The following is a 22226-nucleotide window of genomic DNA, read 5'->3' on the forward strand; positions in this document are numbered from 1 at the left end:
ATTGTGGGTAGAGAGATTAGTAAAACATAGTGACTGTCCTTAAGGGGCTTTCAGAATTTTAAAGATAGAACGAACTCAAACCAACAGAATGTGGTAGCTAGTCTCCAAACATGGCTCCAACGGTTCCTTCCCTCCCAGTTCCAGAGCGCTGCTCCTCATTTAGAGTTGGCACTTATTTTTGCTGCCAGTGACTACCTTGGCCGATGGAACGTGTCGGAAGCAGCATTCTGGGACTTCCAAGAGGATGGCGAGAATTGTCTTCTTTCCGCTCAGAAGTTTCGCCCTCCTCCTCTGAATTCCAGTCTCCCTCTGAATCCAGCCACCATGTCGTGAAAAGACCAAACCACGTGAAGCGGCAACAAGGAGGGGAAAAGAGGCTGAGTTCCCGGCCAACGGCCAACCTCAGCTGGCAGCCATGAGCGAGACATTTTAGATATTCAGATGACCACGGCCCCAGCTGAATAATAATGATAATAATAATTATAAAATGAATAATAATAATAAAATGGTTGTCGTTTTAAACCACTATGTTTCGCCAGCGACGGGGGTTGAGTTGTAGCAGAAGAGAACTGAAACCCAGGGTCAGAAATATATGGGTCAGTATAATGGCTCCACACAGGAAGGAAAAGGATGAAGGAAGTTCAGGAATGCCCTCCGAGAGGTGATGTTTGAGCTGATGAGTAAAAACACCCCAGCAGAACTGAAGGTTCTTTTCAGAACAGAAGAATGTCCAAATCGGATTTTTGTCTCCGACTGCTCTGGCATGAGTGAGAGGTATTTCAGAGGGCCGTGACACTAAGGGGAGGACAGCCAGGCATCTTCCGTAGGGACTCGGGGTCGGGGGTGGGGGGGAGGGGAGGCACGGGGTGGCACAGAGGCGAGGGAAATGGAGAGGAAGGACGGGACACGAATGTCACTGAGGTGGAAAATCAATAGCCCTTGAAGATGGACGCAGGTAACGAGGGAAAGAGAGGAATCGGACGCCCAGCCGTCAGGCTTTGGCTCACCATTCTCGACCTGGGCGAATGCCGGAGACCAAGGAGGACGGCGAAGAAGGTGGCGACCTGGGTTTTAACCGAGCTCTGCGAGATCTGGGACATCCAAGGGGCACTGGAGGACGGCGGCCGCTGGGTTCGAAGCTCAGGCGAGGGGGCTAAATTAAGATAATAAACTTAAAAAAAAAAAGTTGTCCGGGACCTGTGCCGAAGTGAAGCTCCCTCGTGGGTATTTATCCTGTTGTAAAGTAGTCGTGTTTTAGAGAAGATCGTCTATGAAAGGTAGCATGTCAGTGGCCGGGACCCTGGAGAGGTGACGTAACCAGCGAGAGGAGGGCGAGGACTCATTTTTTCCGTTAGCAACGATGGGCTGTGGAAAGCTGTAGGCATTGCTTATCCAGGCTCCTTTGTGGCTAATTTGACCGAATTTGTCCCGAGACCGCAGTCGTGGGTGTAGTTTGTGGCTGCGAAGGGTTTTCTCTGTGTGAAGCTAACTGACCCACCTGGACTGGCGCTCCGCCATGGTCTCATTAGGCCCACTCTCCAGGCACCTGAGCCGTCTCCCCCCTAAGGCCACTTGCAATGCCAGTCACCCTAATCCTGACGCATCTAAAGGTGCACAGCACGGGGACGTTACTTTGATGTTTTAGAAAAGGCCTGAGAGCTCATCACAGTTTTGTGAGTCCAAAGAACCCAATGTTGTCACCATGTGGTACTTAAGTAGGTGATTATTTAGAAGCCAAATGGAAGCTTCTAGGCGGGTGCCTGGAGCTCAGGAACAGAGAGAATGGCAGGCTTCCCGGGCTCTGCTGGGGGAGAAGCAAGTACCCCGTCCCCGTTGCTGTGTATGTGAAGAGCCTGGTTTGACCCCAGCAGGTACGTCGTGGCAGATCCGTGTGCAGGTTATAAATGGGCTTTGACTACTTTTGTTTTTAGATGTTTATTTATTTTTGAAAGATAGGGACGGACAGGGTGGGAGCGGGGAAGGGACCGAGAGAGAGGGAGACGCAGAATCCAAAGCGGGCTCCGGGCTCTGAGCTGTCAGCACAGAGCCCCACGTGGGGCTCCAACTCACGAACCACGAGATCATGACCTGAGCCAAAGTCGGACGCTTCACCGACTGAGCCACCCAGGCGCCCTGGAATTTGACTGCTTTTAACGAGTCCTGAGAAGAGCACCGCAGGCATTCGATCTGAATCTGGACCAGGCTGTTTGCTTATTCGTTTCTATTTCTGTACAATCTACCCTGGGACCATCTTCAATGATGTTGTTAAGTTGCTCATTTTTCTTCCCCCTGGCCGTGCCTATCCCATACAGGAATCCCTGTAAATTCACTTAATCCGATTACTTCACGTGATTGTATTTTCCCAAACGTCAAGGCTTACTTACGAGCAAAAACAGACCTGATTTTCGAGCTGGGGCCTCCAGGTCACGGAAAGCCCAGGCCCAGTGCTAGTGTCTCTCTCCTCTTTCTAGTCCCGACCAGGGATGTGTCATCAGGCAGCGTGAGCTACACCCTCGATCTCAGCGTGGTAACTCGATACGAGCTTAATTCTCACTCAGGACCAGTGAGGCCAGAGAAGTGCCTGGGACACAAAACGTAAGGAGGCGCCTACCGTCAGGGTCCTGAAAGCACAGGGTCTTGCTTTTGCTAGGTCTCCGTGGCGCGTCAGTGACCAGGACCCGCTCGTTACTGCCACGCAGAGATCCAGACTGATGACGGCGGTGTCACCGCAGTGGTGGAACAAAAACATGGCGGATTGCACAGGGGCCGTTAGAGTGACACGTGTCACTTGTGGTTACGTTTCATTGGCCAAAGACCATCACGTGCTCTGGTTTCCGAGGCGACAGAGAAATGCCACCTCATCACATGCCTGGGGAGGGGTGACCCGAGAGCATTTGGCGAACACTCCAAACGGTTTCCGTAGTTTTATTTCCCAAGTTCTCTAGCATAGAGGCCACCGGCACCCTGAGCTCCTTGCCCTGGGCCCGTAGCTCTCCGGACTTGCCCCCCGGGAGTGTCATGAATTCCCGGGGTAGGTAGCTGATCGGGACTGGATGCACAGGGAGGCCCGGTAGGGGGATAGGCTGTGCACCTTGGTGTCGTCCGCTCTGCCGAGGAAGGCGTTCGAAATGTGCCAGGACAGCAGCGGCCCCGGCGCCGAGCTCTTCCCTTGTCGCAGTGCCACGTGCATAGGCTCTAGTTCCCAAGGCTTGTCACACCTCAGCTGAAGAGAGGGCACCGCTCCTCTCTCTCTCTGCCTCTTCATCTCTCGTGCGATCTCTTTTTCATTGCTTATTTATTCAGCTCACGGACCCTTTGGGATCTATTCTGCAAAGAAGATATTATCCTAAAGAGAGCTGCTATCTGTCCCACTTGAGGGAAGTGAAGGTCAGTCCACGGGCGTGACGTAGGAGTAGACACAGCCAGACAGAAAGGACAAAATATAAAATAACGAGGGAAGACCAAAGCCACGGGACCCTGCCTTTGCCTTTTTATCGTTATCTTTTCCTCTTCGTTAAACGCAAAGTAAAGCATAGTTGTGAAGCAAAAGAAAAAAAAATCTTGTATTTTGTAGGAAACCTTTTTCCAGAAAGTTTGAAGGTTTTTTTTTTTTTTTTCTTCATAATTAATCCATTCTCAGCCGATACAGCGACTCCCAGGTTGGGCACACCCGTTTTATAGATGAGTACTCGGGAGCGCTGGCCGGTGAAGGTGCAAAGTCGTTTCAGGACGGCTGTCTTTTAGGGTTTACAACTTAGCCTCCGGCTTTCCTGTGGCAATAAATCCATGGGTTTCATTTCAGCGGTGAATTTGGACGTGGTTTTGGGTGGAAGAGGCAATACGTGGAAAGTGCGATTTCAGCCCGTTTCGGTCAGAGTAGTGATCAGTTACCCGTCATATATTTGGTTGAATACTCGCGTTGAGATTTAGAGGGAAAGGGGCAATGGAAGATGGAAGGTAGCTCAGTTCTACTGAATATAGTGTGATGTCAACTTTTCAGAGCCCTTTGCTTCTGAAACGCCAAGTGTATGCTTACCCAGGCAGAGTGGGAGTTGAGTGTGGCCGTACATCTGCCCCTACATCCGGGTTGACCGGGAAGGGCTTGGGCTGACATTTTTCTACTTCCAACTTTCGGGCTCCCCAGATTTTCAAGGTAACGGTCCAGTGTGTCAACAACGAGATGCTATTTTAGCTTTATTTTTTTGTATGTTTATTTATTTTTGAGAGCAAGCGAGCGTGCGTGAGAGAGCGGGGGAGGGGCAGAGCGAGAGGGAGACAGGGGATCCGAAGTGGGCTCTGTGCTGGCAGGCTGACAGCCCGATGCGGGGCTTGAACTCCTGAACTGAGAGATCATAACCTGAGCTGAAGTCGGGTGCTCAGCCGACTGAGCCACCTAGGGTGCCCCCTATTTTAGCGTTAGAATTTTTTTTTTTATTTTTTTTATTTTTAAAAAATTTTTTTTTCAACGTTTTTTATTTATTTTTGGGACAGAGAGAGACAGAGCATGAACGGGGGAGGGGCAGAGAGAGAGGGAGACACACAGAATCGGAAACAGGCTCCAGGCTCCGAGCCATCAGCCCAGAGCCTGACGCGGGGCTCGAACTCACAGACCGCGAGATCGTGACCTGACTGAAGTCGGACGCTTAACCGACTGCGCCACCCAGGCGCCCCTAGCGTTAGAATTTTTAAAACACAACGCCAAGTATTGGTGAGTAAGCGGTGAGGACGTGAAGTGGTACAACCGCTTTGGCAAATGGTATGGCAGTTTCTTATAAAGTTACGTGGGGACCTACCCCACGACCCAGAAATTCTACTCCTAAGTATGTAGGATGTGAAATAGAACCACACGTACACTGGAAGGACCGTAGGGGGAGCCTAGGTGGCTCGGTCAGTTAAGTGTCTGACTTTTTTTTCTTTCTTACGTTTATTTATTGATTTTGACAGAAAGAGAGAGACGAAGCAAGAGCAGGGGAGGCAGAGAGAGAGAGAGAGAGAATCCCAAGCAGGCTCTGCACTGTCAGCACAGAGCCCAATGTGGGGCTTGAACCCACAAACCGTGAGATCATGACCTGAGCAGAAACCAAGAGTTGGACGCTTAAATGACTGAGCCACCCAAGCGCCCCAAGCATCGGATTCCTGACTTTGGCCCGGGCCGTGATCTCCCCGTTTGGGAGTTGGAGCCTGATATCAGGCTCTGCTCTGACAGCACGGAACCTGCTTGGGATTCTCTCTCTCCCGCTCTCTCTGCCCCTCGCCAGCTTGTGCTCTCTCTCTCTCAATATAGATAAAAATAAACTTAAAAAACAAAAAAAAAAGAAAGCAGTAATATCTAAGAAAACCAAGAATGATAAAAGAATGTTCATGGCAGCTTCATTCAGAATATCCTCACCCCGGACATAACTCAAATGTCCATCAGTAAGTGAATGGATAAGTAAATTGTGGTATATTCATACAGTTATATAATACTGAACGATAAAAAGGAACGAGCCACAGATGCGCTCAACAATACGTATGACTCTCTAACAGACTGTGTTGAGCAAAAGAAGTCTAAGACACGCAAAATACTAGATATTTCGACTTAGGTGACGTTCAGGAGCTGGCCAAACTAAGCTATGGCTATAAAAGTTAGGAAGTGGTTGTCTTTGGCAGGGGGGTTGACTAGCAAGGAGCGTAAGAGAACTTTCCAGGATGAGGGAAACATTCATCGATTTAATGAGGATGGTAGTTACTGTGGTGTTAAAGCCTCATCAAGCTGTATATTTAAAATCTGTCCTTTTACAGTATGTAAATTATGCTTTGATTAAAAAAAATACAAGATCAATTCAAGGTATCAGATTTCAGGGACCCCCGACCTAACTTGTACTCCCTGCAGTTGTTGCCGCTTATTTCCCTCAGGGAATATTGCAGAAATGTTGAAGAGGTAGGTCCTAGACCCTAGACCCTAGACCAGATCGCTCTCTGGTCAATTGAGTCAGAGGAAATCGATTTTCACTGTCCCAACTTTACTTTCTTCCAGGAGGAGCGTGAGAGCGAGAGTGGGGTTTGACTCACCACGCGGGGTTGGCCGGCCTTGACTTCGCTCATCTCCTGTTAACAGCTCATGGTCAAAATAGTGGCAGGGCACGGTTACAGAAAAGCTCCCTCTTCCTCTGCTCAGGCTCAATAGAAATCCTTGATGTCGCGAAAGATTAAAGCCAAACCGCCGGTCCTCCAGGGGTTGAGAATGGAACGCACTACGGTCCTTGGTCTTCCGCGTGTCAAGCGTGGTTCTGGCAGGTGAAAGGAGCTGCGTCAGGTACGGAAAGCTGCGGTGACTGCAGACAGACATGTGCAGAAAGAGGACAGAAGGGAAGCAAGGGTGACCAGTATGTTCCCTTTGAACGCCACAAAGGATGGCATTATAAGCTTGCAGAGGCGCTGGATCGCTATCTAGTCTGCATTGACTGAAATGTGAAACTTCCACGCGAAGAGGAGGAAAAATCCCCCCACCGTCTGATATTCTGCCTTGGAACGCTGTTAAGAACTACGTCTTTTTGGGGCGCCTGGGTGGCTCAGTCGGTTAAGCGTCCGACTTCAGCTCAGGTCACGATCTCGCGGTCCGCGAGTTCGAGCCCCGTGTCGGGCTCTGGGCTGATGGCTCAGAGCCTGGAGCCTGCTTCCGATTCTGTGTTTCCCTCTCTCTCTGCCCCTCCCCCATTCATGCTGTGTCTCTCTCTGTCTCAAAAATAAATAAACTTTAAAAAAAAAAACAAGAACTACGTCTTTTTTTTGTTTTTCTTTCCTCCCTTCGTGCTTTCTAACTTTCTGAAAATGAACAACCACCGTTATGACCTGTTGTCTTTTTATATCGTGTTAAGTATTTACATTTTTATGTATTTGCAACCATGAATGAGATACATATAAAAAAGGTGAATGCCATAGGTGCTGAAAAGAAGTCTAGGCAGTTATTTATAGCAAAGAGATTTTGAAAAATGAACCTGTTTTTTTGTACCACAAACCTTCCCCTTGACTATTAGAGCGAGTGTGAAAACCAGTGGGTTTATTTTATTTTATTATTTTTTTAAAGTTCATTTCTTTATTTTGAGAAAGAGGGAGAGAGGGAGTGAGGGAGGGGCAGAGAGCGAGGTATTGAGAATCCCAAGCCGGGATCCCAAGGCTGGGCTCGACTCAGGGCTCGACTCAGGGCTCGAACTCACAAACTGTAAGGTCATGACTGGAGGCGAAATCAAGAGTCAGATGCTTAATGGACCGAGCCACCGAGGCACCCCATCTGTGGGTTCCTTTTAAAAGTTCACTTATGGGAGCCTGGGTGGCTCAGTCTGGTAAGCATCTGACTTTGGCTCAGGTCATGATCTGATGGTCGTGAGTTCGAGTCCTGCTTTGGGTGAACATGAGTCCCGCTCTGGGTGAGCCCCACCTCTCTCTCCCTCTTGCTCTCTTTCTCTCTCTGCCCCTTGTGGAATTCTCTCTCTCTCTCTCCCTCTGTCTCTCTCTCTCTCTGCCCTTTGCTCATTTGCACCCTTTCTCTGTCTCTGTCTCTCTCTCTCAAAAAACCGATTCATTTGAAGTTTGATTTGGTCTGGCTTTCGTTTTGTGACATCATTGACCCCCAAGAGATTGCACCCACCCGGTATTCATGCCCTTGGATATTCCCCACCCCCAACGTTGCCTCTGGGGTTGGCCTGTGACTACATGCGGCCAGTGGGAAACTCGCAAGTGCGATGCACGCAGAGGCTTGGTAAGCATTTACACACTGGGGCTTGTCCTCTTATAAAGCTTGCTCTTAGAACCCGGCCACCAAGCTGTGAGAAAGTCCAAGTGGCCACCTGGAGAGTCTTAGGTGGACGACAACAAAGGCCCCCGGCCAACAGTTAGCCCCAACTTGCCGGCTCTGTGAATGGGGCCACCGTGGAAATGGATCCTCCAACCCCCGGTGGAGCCCCCCCCCCAGCTGATTCCACACGGAACAGAGATGAGCTTTCCCCATCAAGTCCTGGCCAAATTGCAGATGTGTGAGTCAGTGAATGGTGGTGGTTGTTTTGAGCCGTTGAGTTTTGGGGTACCTTGTTACGTACGCGTGAAATGGTACCTAAGCTATTTTATGTATGGATTGTATCTAGTTGTCTATCAACCCCTAAATTTACGTTGGCATGAAGATCGTAACTGTTTCGTAGTTCAGGAACTCTGGGTCGAGGGAGGTTCCGAGACTGCATCCTGGTTTAGCAGAAAGGTATGCAAGTCCCTTATTCTGTCGATTCTCCACCCACCAGCCCACGTGATCTTTTAAAAATCAGTGCGATTGGGTCACTACATTGCTTATATCCTTCGGCGCTTTCCTCTGCACCTGTAAGGAAAACCGAATTCCTTATTCCCGTTTGCAGGTCCCTCTGGCCTGTGCTTGATTCCCCTTCGTTCTCGTCTCGTGCCACCCTCCCTCCACTCCACCACGTGCACAGTCCAGCCTCACACGTGGCCTTCCAAGTCCCTGAGCATGCCAAGCTGGTGCCCACCTTTGCATCTTTTTACCCACGTTAGATGTTCTTCCTGCCTGGAACAGCCGTCACGGGACTGGCTTCTTACCATTCAGATCTCAGCTGAAACGTCACCTCCTCAGAGAAGCTTCCCTGACTGTGACGATCGGTCACAGACCACCTCAAAATGCACAAGCATGAATCTCTGCTTCGCAGGCCCGTGTGGCGGTTGGGGCGGCCGTCCGCGCTGTCTCGGGCTACGGTCCGCATTGCCTCCCAGGTGAGCAGTTGAAAACCCTCAAGCCTCCACGGCCCCAACTCAGAACTCGCACACTGCTCCCTCCACATGGTTCAGATCGCTTCACACGGCCAACATCACTGGAGAGGGGAAGTACTCTTCCCATGAGGGAGATGTTTGCACAACAACAATCAAATGTGTGATATTGTCAAACCTAAAGCAGGCACACCATCAGCCCTTACCTTCATTTCACCCGATTTTAATTCTCTGCAAATAATTGATCACTCTGATATTTTTTGCGGTTATTTATTATTGCCTGTCTTGTATATTGTATTAATATTGCATTAATATTAATATTATTATTGCCTGTCTTCCTTTGTTAGATCACGTGTGCTACGAAAGCAAAGATATTATGTGTCTTCTTCAATGCCCTATTCCCCCACCCCTTGGAACAGTTTCTGGCTGAGACAAGGGGCCTGGTAAGAACGAATGTTAGTTGCAGGTATTCGTTTGGGGAGAAGGACCTTGAAAGCCACTTATTTTTTTTCCAAACCTAACTTACATAAGTATCTTTAAAAAAAAAAAAAATCTTATCTTAAAGTAATCTCTACACCCAAAGTGGGGCTCGAACCCGCAACCCTGAGATCGAGAGTCGCATACTCCAGTGACTGAGCCAGCCAGGCGCCCCCAAATATCTTGATATTTTAAATCAGTGGTTCCTCTTCCTAGAATTTCTCTGTCTCTTCCAGTATTATCTTTCAGAAACATAAGAGAGATCACAATGACCTCCCTTTAATGCTTTGTTTTTGTTACCCATCCATTGTTGCGAAAACCTTTTTGTGCCAGACGTTAGCTTTAGAAACTGTGCTTTAACTCAAAGGGATCTTCAAAGGTCCTTCAAACTCAAATCCTCAAATCAATCTTCCTCTAGTTTCCAGGGGGAAATCCTCACGAGACCTTTGACCCTGTCTAGATTGGCCTTTCCCAGAAGCTGACCTTGGGATAAGGACTGGAGTGCATGTAATTTATTTGGGTGCATGGACCCGGGTAGGGCAGTGGAGAAGTGATAAAGGGAATAGAAGACAGCCCGTCATTGGGGTCCTTATGAGGCCAGCTACCGTGAGGAGGTTCTAGAATTTAACCCCAATTGGATTAACAGTCCACCCCAGAATTATCCTGGCCAAGGCTCAAGGGTGCTGGGCATTTATGCCCTTGTACTTGTCAGCCATTTAAGGCTGCCCAGGGTACGGGGGGCAAAGAGGTGGGAGAGGTGGGAGTCGCTAACTCCTGGGCACTTTCACCTAGTTTGTAGAACAATGTGGGTTCAGGCAGCCCGAGGGCAGACTTCCCACAAAGATGGGGGTGTTAGCCATTGGAAGTTAGGCTGGGCGCATGAGAAGTTTAAGGAGATCGCAAGGGATAGGAGTACAGAAGACCCTGAGTGGTCTTTTTCCTTGAACCAGTTTTATTGTGGTGTAACTGACATGCAGTAAACTGCATCCATTTCAAGTGGATTGATTGTTAAATTTTGACATCGGTGTATCCCCAGGAAACTATCGCCACAGGCAAGATAATGAACAGAGGCGTCACCTCCAAAAGTTCTCTCTTGCTCTTTGGCAGTCCCTCCCTCTGCCTCCTTCCCACGCCCCACACAAACACTGATCAGTTTTCGGTCACAATAATTTGCATTGTGTCGAATTGTATGTAAGTGGAATCGTACGATACGTACTTTTATTTTGCCTCTTTCTTCCATTCGGTGTTCATCCAGGTTGTTGCCTGCATCAATAGTTCCTATCTTTTTGCTGCTGAGTAGTACTGCATTGATTGCATATATTGTGGTCGAGCCCCTCCCTAAGGAACGTGGCGGAGGCCTTCTCAGCACAAAGGAAGGCAACGTGCACTTGGCCCCATCAACTCCTACACACGATGGCGTAACTCCGACACAACCCTGACTTGGACCGTGTCTACTCAGACGACATGTGTCACCGTATATGGGAGACAAAGAGGTAGACATTGCATAAAAGGCTACACCCTGCTGCATCCGGGACTCAGTCTTTGTTGCTTCCTGGACGAAGAGAGCCTCGCGGTCCCGTCTCTCTGTGCGAGAATCCTGCTGTAATATCACAATTCGCTTATCCATTGACTGGTTGATGAGTATTTGGATTGCGTCTACCTTTTGGCCATTTTGAATGATGCTGCTGTGAACATTTGTGTACGAGTCTTTGTGTGGACGCATGTGTGCATATCTCTTGACATCACATTGGTAATTTGGAATTGGCCACGAGAGGGGTATTTGCACCATAGAAATTGGCAAGCACTACAGATCCAAGGCTTTTCCGCCAGAGATCTGATTGTTGAACATTTGCCACCACAGCACTAGGTACAGCCTAGAATTGCAATTTCTGAATCGAAGAATGTACACTTTTAAAAAAGCTGTTGATATGTTACCGAGGAGGCTTTCTACAAAGGTTGTCACTTTCTTGTTTATTAAAATACGTATGTCCTTTATGTCATTTCAAAGTGTTCAACTCCAAGTCAAAGATCCACAGAGTCTAAAATGCTGGTCTTTCCTCAGGGTGATACTGCTATTTTTTCTCGTTGTAGTTAAGAGCAGGAGTTTCTGAATATTTCTAAAAGGCTTCCAAAATATTTCTAGGCTGGTGCATGCATGGATAAGGCTTTCATAACGGGGAAAGGAGGATATTTTTAAAAATCAGGCCAGAAAGGTGACACACTCAAATAGGGGAAAAGGGGCAGAAAGGACACATGACACATTAAATTCTTGTTCCTCTGGTACGCAGAGTTTTCTTGGTCATTGTTTATCAAGGCACACGTTTTCATAGAGTCAGAGCCCAGTGAGCGGGCACCATTTCCGCGTTACTCATTTAATATTACTTCACATCACATTTCCACAAATGGGTGGAATGTGCATTACTTCCATTTAGACTACTTTGCAATATTCTATTATTATCCTTCCCCTATTGTTGAGCGTTTGGGTTATTTCCAGTTTTGCAACTTTATAAATAGAATGGCTTCCTGCAAATTCCTCCTCTTGCCTTGTAGATAGTACTATTTCCTTGGATTCGCTTTCTTGAAGTCCTCTTTTTCCCCGTCCGTGACTCGTCTCTTTTGTTCCACGGGGACACTTCTTTTCTTCTGTCTCCTGTCCTAACCCTACACTTGACAGGGTTAGGTGTTCTTGTTCTGTCATGACACCCTACGTCCCCCCCATTACTAACCTACCACATTTTCTCTAGTAGTGTATTTGCTTGTTTTCCCAGTTCGACTGTGGGCTTCTGGGGCGGGTGGGGAGGCGTGTTGTTTTTCCCTCTTTCTTGGTAACCAATTGCTTATACTGTAGGTGCTCACCATGTGGTTATGGATTTATCCAACGATCTATTTCTCTTTCTTTTCCTTCTTTTTTTCCTAGTGGAATTGACATTAATTCCCTCGGGAATTAATACAGGCCCAACCCTTAGTGTCCTGCCCCCACCCTGTTGGCTTTGCTGTGGTTCGATAATTGCAAATCCTGAACGAAACCTTTATCTGGCACCAGGCCAGGCCTGCAGTAACCATGAGTCAAAGTTCAAGGCCAGTCAGTATTTCCCTCAGAGATGAGTTAATTATAGGCAATAAAAATGTAAAAGAATTAGTTAGACCCGTAAGATTATCTTTTCGACTCTTCCTCGCGCACCTTGTCCTTCAAATGGGTGTGTCTTAGGTCAGGTTCCCTGGAAACAGGCTGTAGGATGGAGATGAGTGGACCGGAACTTCCCTGAGGAATTATCTAGGGAGATACACTTGTGGGGGGAATGAGGGCAGCAGGGCCGGGCAGAGGGAGAAGTTAAACTGTGATGCAGACCCCTCAGCCACCTCCATGGGGAGTTGTAGGCCTCGGGTGGCCCTTCAGAGCCCTCCTAAATTGAGGCGAGGGAACAGGGCCCTCAGGCCTACCCCGCATTGGCCAGGCGTTGGATGCAGGCTGCGGCCGGGAAGCGGGCACAGCTTTGGATGAGAAAGCGACTCTCAACAGAGCAGTTCCCAGGGAGGGACTGAGCCGTGAGCTTCAGAGGAGGTAATGGCCAAAATAGCTCAAGTTTGTGTGGTCTCAGGATATTGTTTGTTTGCGTGTTTTTTAAACCATAGCAATCACCAGCCTCCTTTCCCTCAAGGTGTTTTCCCCCATACGCGTCCCTCCACAGCTGTTTCCTCGAGTTGAGGGCCCAAGAGACGGAGGCAGGAAGGTGTTATGATATAATCAGGAAGTCTGTCCGCAAAAGTTGAGGATCGTCTCGGGATCCCTAAAGATGCCCTGAGGTTGGGGAGGGCCGTGCCTTACCACAGATACCTTTCCCTCAGCAAACCACCACCTGCCAGAAACAGTTTCAAAGGGAACCATAGACATGAATCCCATTACACAAGCTTCTTTACAAGGCGGAATTAGCTCACGTCTGCAAAGCACTCTGAGCAATTTGGATCGACTTCCTAAATTGTTTACTTAAAGTATTACCTCATCCTTAAGTCAATTTCCTAGAGGTAGGATGGGCTGAACAGTTTCTATTAGAAAATAATCTCACGAGCTTTTCGAACATCTAATACGTATTATCGTTAGCAGTTTGGGGTGAGGGTCTACTTGTCGAGGCAAGACCATTGTTTTTTTACACATTTTTACACATTTTTATATACTGTCTTTTAAGACTGGATTATGATTTGCGTTCTAAAAAAATTATACCTCGGTGCAGCCCACATTTAAATGAACACTTTCGGGCTCAAAGAACCACATTTCCAACATAATGTAGCCAGATGTCTTAATTATATGTGTGTATGCAAGTTTTCGCAAGTTCCATGTTAGAATCCCAATTCCCGGGATACAAATAGCCCTGAATGTCCTCCAGGATCTCAGGCAAAAGACGGTCATAAACACTGAGTCACTTTCTGGTACGCATAGAATATTCTGATGCGTAACGTCACCACGATGGCCAAATGTTTTAAAAAGCTGGTTAGAAGTATATCTGATCGCTGTGACTCTGGCCTGCTGCTGCTTCACTACAGAGGGTGGGGATTTCTCCTTCCCGCTAATATGTGACTGGTAAGCGTCTCACAGTATTCGACTACTCGTGAGTGGGTTGGTCTTGGGGGATGGGAGGTATGGCTTGGTAGAGCCAATCTAGCTCTTGTTCGTAATCGATGCCCAGTAAGGACCGCTAGGTGAGAGCCCCTGACAGGGGCCGAGGCTGGGTGAATTCTCACCGCCCCCAGGCCCACCAGGCCAGCAAGACCAACCTAGGCACCCAGTGCCCTGAGGTTCTATTTTCCGTAGCCACTCCTGCCCTTGCTTCCACACCCTTCAGTTTTCTTCGTTGCAAACAACGTCACCCCTCTTGTTAGTTTCAGCCAGGAGAGACATCTGAAGGTTCACATGCTTTCCAGTGGGGCTGCAATCACCCAGCAGAACTGCTCTGGTGGAGGCCACGTCGCCGCCATTCCTGGGGACAGGCTGCCCTGATCACATCACTAATGCTGGGCGTGGGCACAGCTGCAGGCGACTCTGCCACTGATGCTTCTGGAAACTGGGTTTATCTGCTGCGACCTTGTCGCAGTGACTCGGGCAGTGTCTGCTTCTCTAGACCACCAACCTCTCTCTCTCTCTAGACATTTTGTTTATGTTATTTGTAAACTTATTTTTTATTTTACAGCCCAATACTTGGTTGAAAGGGTCACCGATTTCTGATTCAAAGGCTGGCCTAGATGTGTCTCATTGGTGAAGGTTAGGGTCCTATGTCTATATTCTTGAGTCTTCTGCCTCCCCAATTTACCTCCCCTTCTATTTTGAATTAGTTAGTTAGAAGGGAGAGAGAGAGAAAGAGAGAGAGAGAGAGAGGGAGGGAGAGAGAGGGAGTGTCTGCAGAGCAAGAAGGCCAAATTTCAGAAATTACGCCAAAACCCATTTTTGCTACTTTATCGTCCCATCAGAAAGGCAATTTTAAACCTCTGAGTACTACTTTTTACAAACCATTAAACTTTCAGCTGTTACATGTTTTTTCCCAAGGAATGTGTAAAACAGTCCTTCTTACCCTTAGAAGAAAATTTATGTGATTATTTATATATTCTTGGGGGAGAAACGTCTAAGCCGTGACACCAAAGCCAGAGACCATAAAGAAAAATATTGGTAACCTTTGCTACTTCAGAAAAAAAAAAAACCCACTATAAACAATGTTAAAACATTTGACAAACGGGCAAACATGTGCAACTCCTATGACAGAAGACTAATGTCCTTAATATAATAAGATCTCTTACAAACCGATAAGAAAGCTTTTAACACCATAGTATAAAAATGGTCAGAAGATATGTACAAGTAATTCACAAAAGAAGGCACCAGCCATATGAAAGACACTCGACCTAACTAGTAATAAAAATGCAAGTGAAAACAATAAGGCATAATCTCCCTTTCAGACTGGCAGGGACAAGAAAGATGTTGCGAACAGATCTTAACCAATTGGGCAGTCCAGCAAATGTCAAGGTCCTTTAGTGAACATATTAAAGCTGGGTGGTGGCCGTACGTACCTGTCCTCACCACCTTGGGAGTGGCTGGTGGATCAACTATGAAATTAAATTTTAAACCCACTTCTCCAAATTCCCGCAAGCGTACAAACAGTTATTAGCAAGCAAGTCCTTAAGAGGTAGGAAGGCTTGTTCCCTGCTGGATGCGCCTCTACTCCTGATCACGTGACTGGCTGGTTGTGCAGCCGAGTCAGCGTCTGGCAGAATCCGAGCGAGGATGCTCCTTCAGTGGATCACGCACCTGGGCTGGAATTTCAGACCTTGTTCCCTCAAGGGAGCACCACCTCCGTGGATGTCCGTTGTCGTCATCTAGTGCCCATCACCTGCTGTGTAAGCGTCTCCGGATGTGTCAAATGCGAGCCCACACTCGACACTCGCGACTTGAGCACGTGGCCTTACCTTGGGTCCATCCGGAAACGGCGTCAACGTAACAAGTGAAAATAAGCGAGGAGAGACAGTCATTGCCGACCGGTACCTTTCTGAAAGGCAACCTGTCAACATGTATAACAGTACGAAGTGAACGTACCCTACAAATCAGGGATCCTACATGTGGCATTTTATCCTAAGGAAGTAATTGAACACATAGGCAGGAGTCCCAGGGGCGGATGAGGCTTTTGGGGTGATGGACGGATTCACCGTCTTTGACTGTGGTCATGATTTCATGAGAGTATAGATCTGTTAAAGCTCTTCAAGTTGTATACTTTAAATATACGCAGTTTATTGTATGTCAATTATATCCTAATGAAGGTGTTTAAAAACTTCTGTCAGTAGATCATGCACAAATGACAATGAGGGGAAGATTCGTTGGGCACTTAACACGTGCCTGGTCTTGGGCCAGGTGTTCGACAGGTACTGTCTCTTGATTCGCACGTGAGCCCTTTGAACTCAGAACTATGATCATCCCCGGTTCCCACAGATGAGAAAACTGAGGTTTAAAGGACGGATAGGACCCGTCCAAGGTTGCGCGGTTAGAAAGTAGCCAAGAGTAGGACTCAACGAACTACAGCTCATGGGCCAAAGCCAGCCTGCCACCTGTTTCTCTAAATAAAGTTTTGTTGAGACACAGCCATGCCCTTTTGTTTACGTATGGTATATACCTGCCCTCACACCACAATGAAAGAGGTGAGTAGATCGCCACGGAAATCACGTGGCTCATGGGATGGTTAATTGTATGTGTCACCTTGGGTAGGCCACGGTCTCTAGATATTTGGTCAGACGTTATTCTAGATGTTTCCGTGAAGGCGTTTTTCAGATGAGATTGACAGTTAAATCGCTAGACTTTGAGTAAAGCAGGTTACCCTTCGTGGAATGGGTAGGCCTCCTACAATCAATTCATAGAGAAAGAGGGAATTCTGCCAGCAGACAGCCTTCAGATTGCAACAGTTCCCTGGGTTTCTAGCATGCTGGCCCACTCTGTATATTCTGCACCTTCACCATCATGTGGTCTAATTCCTTAAAATATCTCTCTTCTTCATATAGAAATATATAGATAAGGAGACAGAGACAGAAATAGAAGTATCTATCTATAGACACAAAGTTATAGATATCTATAGGTAGAGACATTGAGATACAGATCTATCTTTCTGTAGATATCTACATAGATCTGTATCTCTGCGTCTCTATCTATCTGTATATCTTGTTGGTTCTCTTTCTCTGGAGGACCCTGATCAATATAGCCCACAAAATCTCTAACATTTATTTGGCCCTTTACAGATTTCGTTTGCCGACCCTTAGCTTGGAGCCGGGATTGCAATTCAGACAATTCAGGGCACCCTGGCGACTCAGTCGGTGAAGCATCCGACTTTGGCTCAGGTCATGGTCTTGTGGTCTGTGACCCTGAGCCCCACATTGGGCTCTGTGCTGACAGCTCAGATCCTGGAGCCTGTTTTGGATTCTGTGTCTCCCTCTTTCTCTGCCCCTGCCTCTCTCTCTCTCTCTCTCTCTCAAAAATAAATAAACATTAAAAAAAAAAAAAAGAACCCAGACAATTCAGATGTGGAGCTTATACTCTTAGCCACCACCATACACGGACATCCAACCCATGGAATTCTCTGTGGCCATTAAAAATTATGATAGCCAGACTTAGTGCTTTGAGAAAATGTTCCGAATTGCTTGCTAAACAAAGAAAGCAGGTTATATCTGTGTTTACGGTGTTATCACATTTCTATTAGAAAAAGTATGCTTGGGGAAAGTAATAAAAATATATACACTGAACATGTCAACAGTGGTCTTCACCAGGCACTGGGTTATGAGTGATTTTTACTTTTCCTCTCTACCTCCTCGTATTGTCTGAATATTTCACAATGGGCACATAATCAGAGGGAAAAGCAACAAAGCAATTTTCATTCTGAAAAGAGAAAGAGAATGTCTAATGATTTGTTTTTCATTCTGCCTCAAAATCACCCCGTGGAAAATACCCCCTGCACAAAGGTGTCCACATCAAAACGTCCTTGATGGCAAAACAGTGGCAGCTGCCTAGCGGCCACATCCCTCTCCACCGTGTCCTCCTAGTTCATTTTCCATACAGCAGGCGGTCTGAGTGGTCTTTCAAAAGTACCCATCTGATTGCCTCACTTCTTTCAGTGGATTCCCATTTAAGGCCCAAACTGTCAGCATGACACACAGCGTCTCGTTCCATGGACCTTGCTGCGCTTGTCTTGCCCACTCTGTTCCAGCCCTACCGATGTACGTGCAATTTCTGAAAACACCTTGGCTCTTATCTCGGTCTGACGGGGGTTGGTTTTGTGATCGCCGCTGGGAGCAAAGACCGGATCTTATCTCCCGTTTTCAGTGCCCAGATCAGCGCCTGCCGCAGGAAGGTGCAGTAAATGTGGAAGAAAAGATGACTGAAGGTACAGAATGCAGAACCTCTATTATGTTAACGAGTTTTCAACTTGGGCCTCGGTAGACAAGATGGCCAGAGAGGTGACATTCGTGTCACCGGGGTGTTACTCTATCAGCACTGATTTTCAGTTGCATTTTGGGTGGGTTAACTCGGGAACCTCATCACAGTATACAACGCTGCTTGCATACAAAGTGTGTTTTAAGTTCTTTCCCTTTGTATCAAAGACTGGCTACCTCTTCACCAGTCCATTTTCTTTCCCTGGGCACCCAGAAAGACTATATTTCTTAGGCTTCCTTCCTTGCGGTGGGTTTGGGAAATTGTGACTGAATTCCGGCCAATGGGAATATGAACAGAAGTGATCTGTGCCTCCCACAAATGTGCTTTCTACATATCCTCATTTTCTGCTCCGTGTGGCTGGACTCAAAGGCTTCTGAAATGGTGGAGTTGCAAGATGTTGGGAGACTGGTCCCCGACCTGTGATGTGGCCTAGAAAGAAATCTTTGTTGAGGTTAGCAACTGAGATAGTGGGGTCTATTTGTTACTGCAGCCCAGCCTGGCTTCTCCTGACTGCACCGTTTTCCAGAGAAACTTTTGTCACTCCGCTTGTTTTTAAGTTGGGCAGGACTTCCGTGGTCCCTTTGATTTGACACGTCAGAATGCAGATGTCGGATCCTATCTCCTTATTCAGCGTCTTCATTTTTGTTTTCCAAATGATTTGAAAGAGAGACATGGAGTAAGATAATGACTATTCAGTAGAAAGCAAAAAATAGTACAGAGCACAAATAACTCACAATTAGCATAACAATTCTTGCTATTAATATGAATCATTCATTTCTTCTCTAATTTTTTTATCGTTTAGAAATCTGCAACGTCTGACCGAAAGCTCCAAATACCCGGCCTTTTTGATGAAAGAGGGGTTGTATCAATTTATCAAATACAGGCATACGTTATGTGTTTAATTTGTTGATTCACTTATGTAAGAATGAAATCCAACCAAAAATTAGTGAGGACCTACTATGTGTGTTTTGTTGTACAGCAATGCTCTTGGGCTGGTATTCAGATAGGGTCGTTGCTGGATTCAAGCTGCTTTTCTGTTAAATAATCCTTGCTAGATGTGACCAGAAATGGGGAATTCTGTGTTGGCAATGACGATCCTTGGGCTGCATGTACTCTGTTAGACATCTGGTGCCAATTCCACGCAGGATCTTTTCATGACCATCGGATACTGCAGGGAACGCTCATTCACTCTAAAGATCAAATTAATGGAAAAGGGGCTTTTCCAAACAAAACGCAGGAAAGGATATTATCATAGTGCTGGCAAATGTAAGTGTCTGACCCGGTGCAGGGGTCCTCCCTATGGAATTTTGCCCGATTCTCCGTATTTCCTTAGCGAACGATCCTGGTACTGCCACTCCTAGCTCGTGTGAGCTTAATCATGACCTACAGCAATTACTTCCTTTTTAAACTATTGTTAAGAATTTTTTTTTAATGTTTATTTTTGAGAGAGACGGAGACAGAGCCTGTGGCGGGGGAGGGGCAGAGAGGGAGGAAGACACAGAATCCGAAACAGGCTCCCGGCTCCGAGCCGTCAGCACAGAGCCCGACGCGGGGCTCGAACTCACGGACCGTGAGATCGTGCCCTGAGCCGAAGTCGGAGGCTTAACCGCCTGAGCCACGCGGGCGCCCCTAGAGCAAGTACTTCTTACCTCTATCCTCTAGTAGACTGGAAATTACACACCAACCGCCTTTGAACTTCATATCCTAAGTGCCTGGCGTGAAGTACAAACCCAGTAAATGCGTATTTTATGAATATTGACATAATTGTTTAGACTGTTGTATTTTCGGAGTTAGAAAAAACCCCTTTAAAATAAACGAACCCCTACTTTACAGTTACAACCGTTTACAAAAATTTTTGTATGTTGTACATATATAAATAGGCTGAGTTTTGCATCAGTACATCAGGGTATTATATACAGTTTGCGGATACTGAAAATATTTATTTATTGAGGCATAATTGACCTGTAACATCATGTTAGTTTCAGATGTACAACATAATGATTCGACATTTGTATACACTGCCAAATGATCACCACAATAAGTGTCATTACCATCTGTCACCATAATTATGCATTTTTTTCTTATGATGAGAACATTTAAGATCTCTGGCCCAGTCGGTTAAGCGTCCAACTCTCGATTTCGGCTCAGGTCACAAACTCATGGTTCATGAGTTCGAGCCGTGCATCGGACTCTGTGCTGACGGCGTGGACCCTGCTTGGGATTCTCTCTCTCTCCCTCTCTCTCTCTCTCTCTCTGCCCCTCCCCTGCTTTCCCTCTCTGTATCTCTCCAAAAATAAAAAAAGATCTCTCCTAGTAACTTTGAAATCTTGTTAACTACAGTCACCAGGCTGTACATTACATCCCCAGGACTTACTTATTTTATAAGTGGACGTTTGTACCTTTTGTCCCCCTTCACCCATTTGCCCACCCCCCCCCAGCCCCCACCTCTGGCAACCGCCGATCTGTTTTCTGTATCTAGGAGCTGGGATGCCAAACATGTTAAAGTGAAACATGGTGGGAGGATGGGAGGAGGTGGAGGGAAGATTCAAGGAAGACTTGAACATTACTTACGGAGCTGTGTTTGATCAAAATGCCAGAATGGGCTGCAGGGTGCTAAGTTGCGAGGTGGGCTGTGAAGTGTTGTCATATGCGGAAAAGGCCAGGCTTAGAGAAGACGTCCGGCCAAAGAAGGCGGAGGAGGGAAAGATTTGTTCTGAGGCCATCAGACATTCTGGTTTTAGCTTTTACCCACGTTGCTATCGAGTAGGACCAGACTTGAAGGGGAATCCTTTCTCCTGTAACAACTTCCAACGGAAGATGAATCCACTGCAACCAGTATTTGGCCAGGGTGGGTGTTACTGAATTCTTCCTCGTATATCTTCCCAAATTCTTTAAGTTCTCACTGAAACTCTTTTGGGGGTTGGAGGGGGGGGGGTGGTTCTCTCCTCAGCAGGGCTGGAGAACAACTCGTCATCGTCTTTAATGTAGGACGTTAAATCACCCTCGTTAGTTTTTTTTTTCCCCTTCTGTACGAAATTCCACTTCCCTTACTGATTCCTCTTAGGATCTTACTTCCTGAGCAGTCACGACTGTGACTGCCGGAACGTGGCTGCGGCTGTCTCTTTCGTCCTGAAGCCCTGAACACCACTCCATGAAAAGAACATGACAAATGCCTGGGAAAGAAAAGCTAGAGATGAGATCCCTAAATGTGACTTTTCAACCTGTACTCTCTCTCCTCCCTAGTAGCTTCATCCACTCCGAGCACGTTCTATGGGCCGGGAGGTCTAGATGCTCTGGCGTATCATAGTGGACAAAAACGACCCAAATCCCTACCCTCACAAACTTTACCTTCTAGCTAGGGGAGACAGAGAACACACAAATATAGAAGTAAAGAATTATAGTATGCCAGCTGGTAATAAATGTGATGTAGTCAACTGAAGTGGGGACAGGGTGCAGACAGTGTTTGGGGGTTGCAGTTCTTAAAATGGTTTCTAACGTTTATTTTTGAGAGACAGAGTGAGTGTGGGGGAGGGGCAGAGAGCGAGAGAGAGGGAGACGCAGCCCCCGAAACAGGTTCTAGGCCCTGAGCTGTCAGCAGAGCCCCGTGCGGGGCGTGAGCTCATGACCCCCGAGGTCACGACCTGAGCCGAAGTCAGATGCCCAGCCTACTGAGCCACCCAGATGCCCTGGGGTTTGCGATTCTAACAGTGGCCAGGATAGGTGCGACTGAGAAGGTTGTTAACAGATGGTGAAAGAAAGGGGCGCCTGGGTGGCTCAGTCGGTTAAGCGCCCAACTCTTGGTTTCGGCTCGGGTCATGATCTCGTCGTTTCGTGGGTTTGAGCCCCGCGTCAGGCTCTACGCTGACGGTGCCGGAGCCCGCTTGGGATTCTGTCTCCTCTCTCTCTGCCCCTCCCCGACTCGCACTGTCTCTCTCAAAATAAATAAATACACTTAAGAAGATGATTCACGAAGACAATTTAGGTGAAACAGACAAACCATTACCCTTTATGAAGTGGGTGGCCCCCATTTCCAAGGGTCCAGAGAAGAGCAGAA

General features: G+C 47.2%; 1 long non-coding RNA gene across 1 annotated transcript in view; it reads left to right on the forward strand.

The window, feature by feature from the left end:
• The window catches only part of LOC102970612, a 77975-nt gene extending 71380 nt beyond the window's left edge, over positions 1-6595 (forward strand). The window contains exon 5 of the long non-coding RNA XR_006213434.1: positions 6017-6595. This is a non-coding gene — a long non-coding RNA (uncharacterized LOC102970612). The remainder of the gene's footprint in view (positions 1-6016) is intronic.
• The last annotated feature ends 15631 nt before the right edge of the window (positions 6596-22226 follow it).

Source organism: Panthera tigris, chromosome X, assembly GCF_018350195.1.
Source record: "Panthera tigris isolate Pti1 chromosome X, P.tigris_Pti1_mat1.1, whole genome shotgun sequence".
NCBI classification, from domain to species: Eukaryota; Metazoa; Chordata; class Mammalia; order Carnivora; family Felidae; genus Panthera; species Panthera tigris.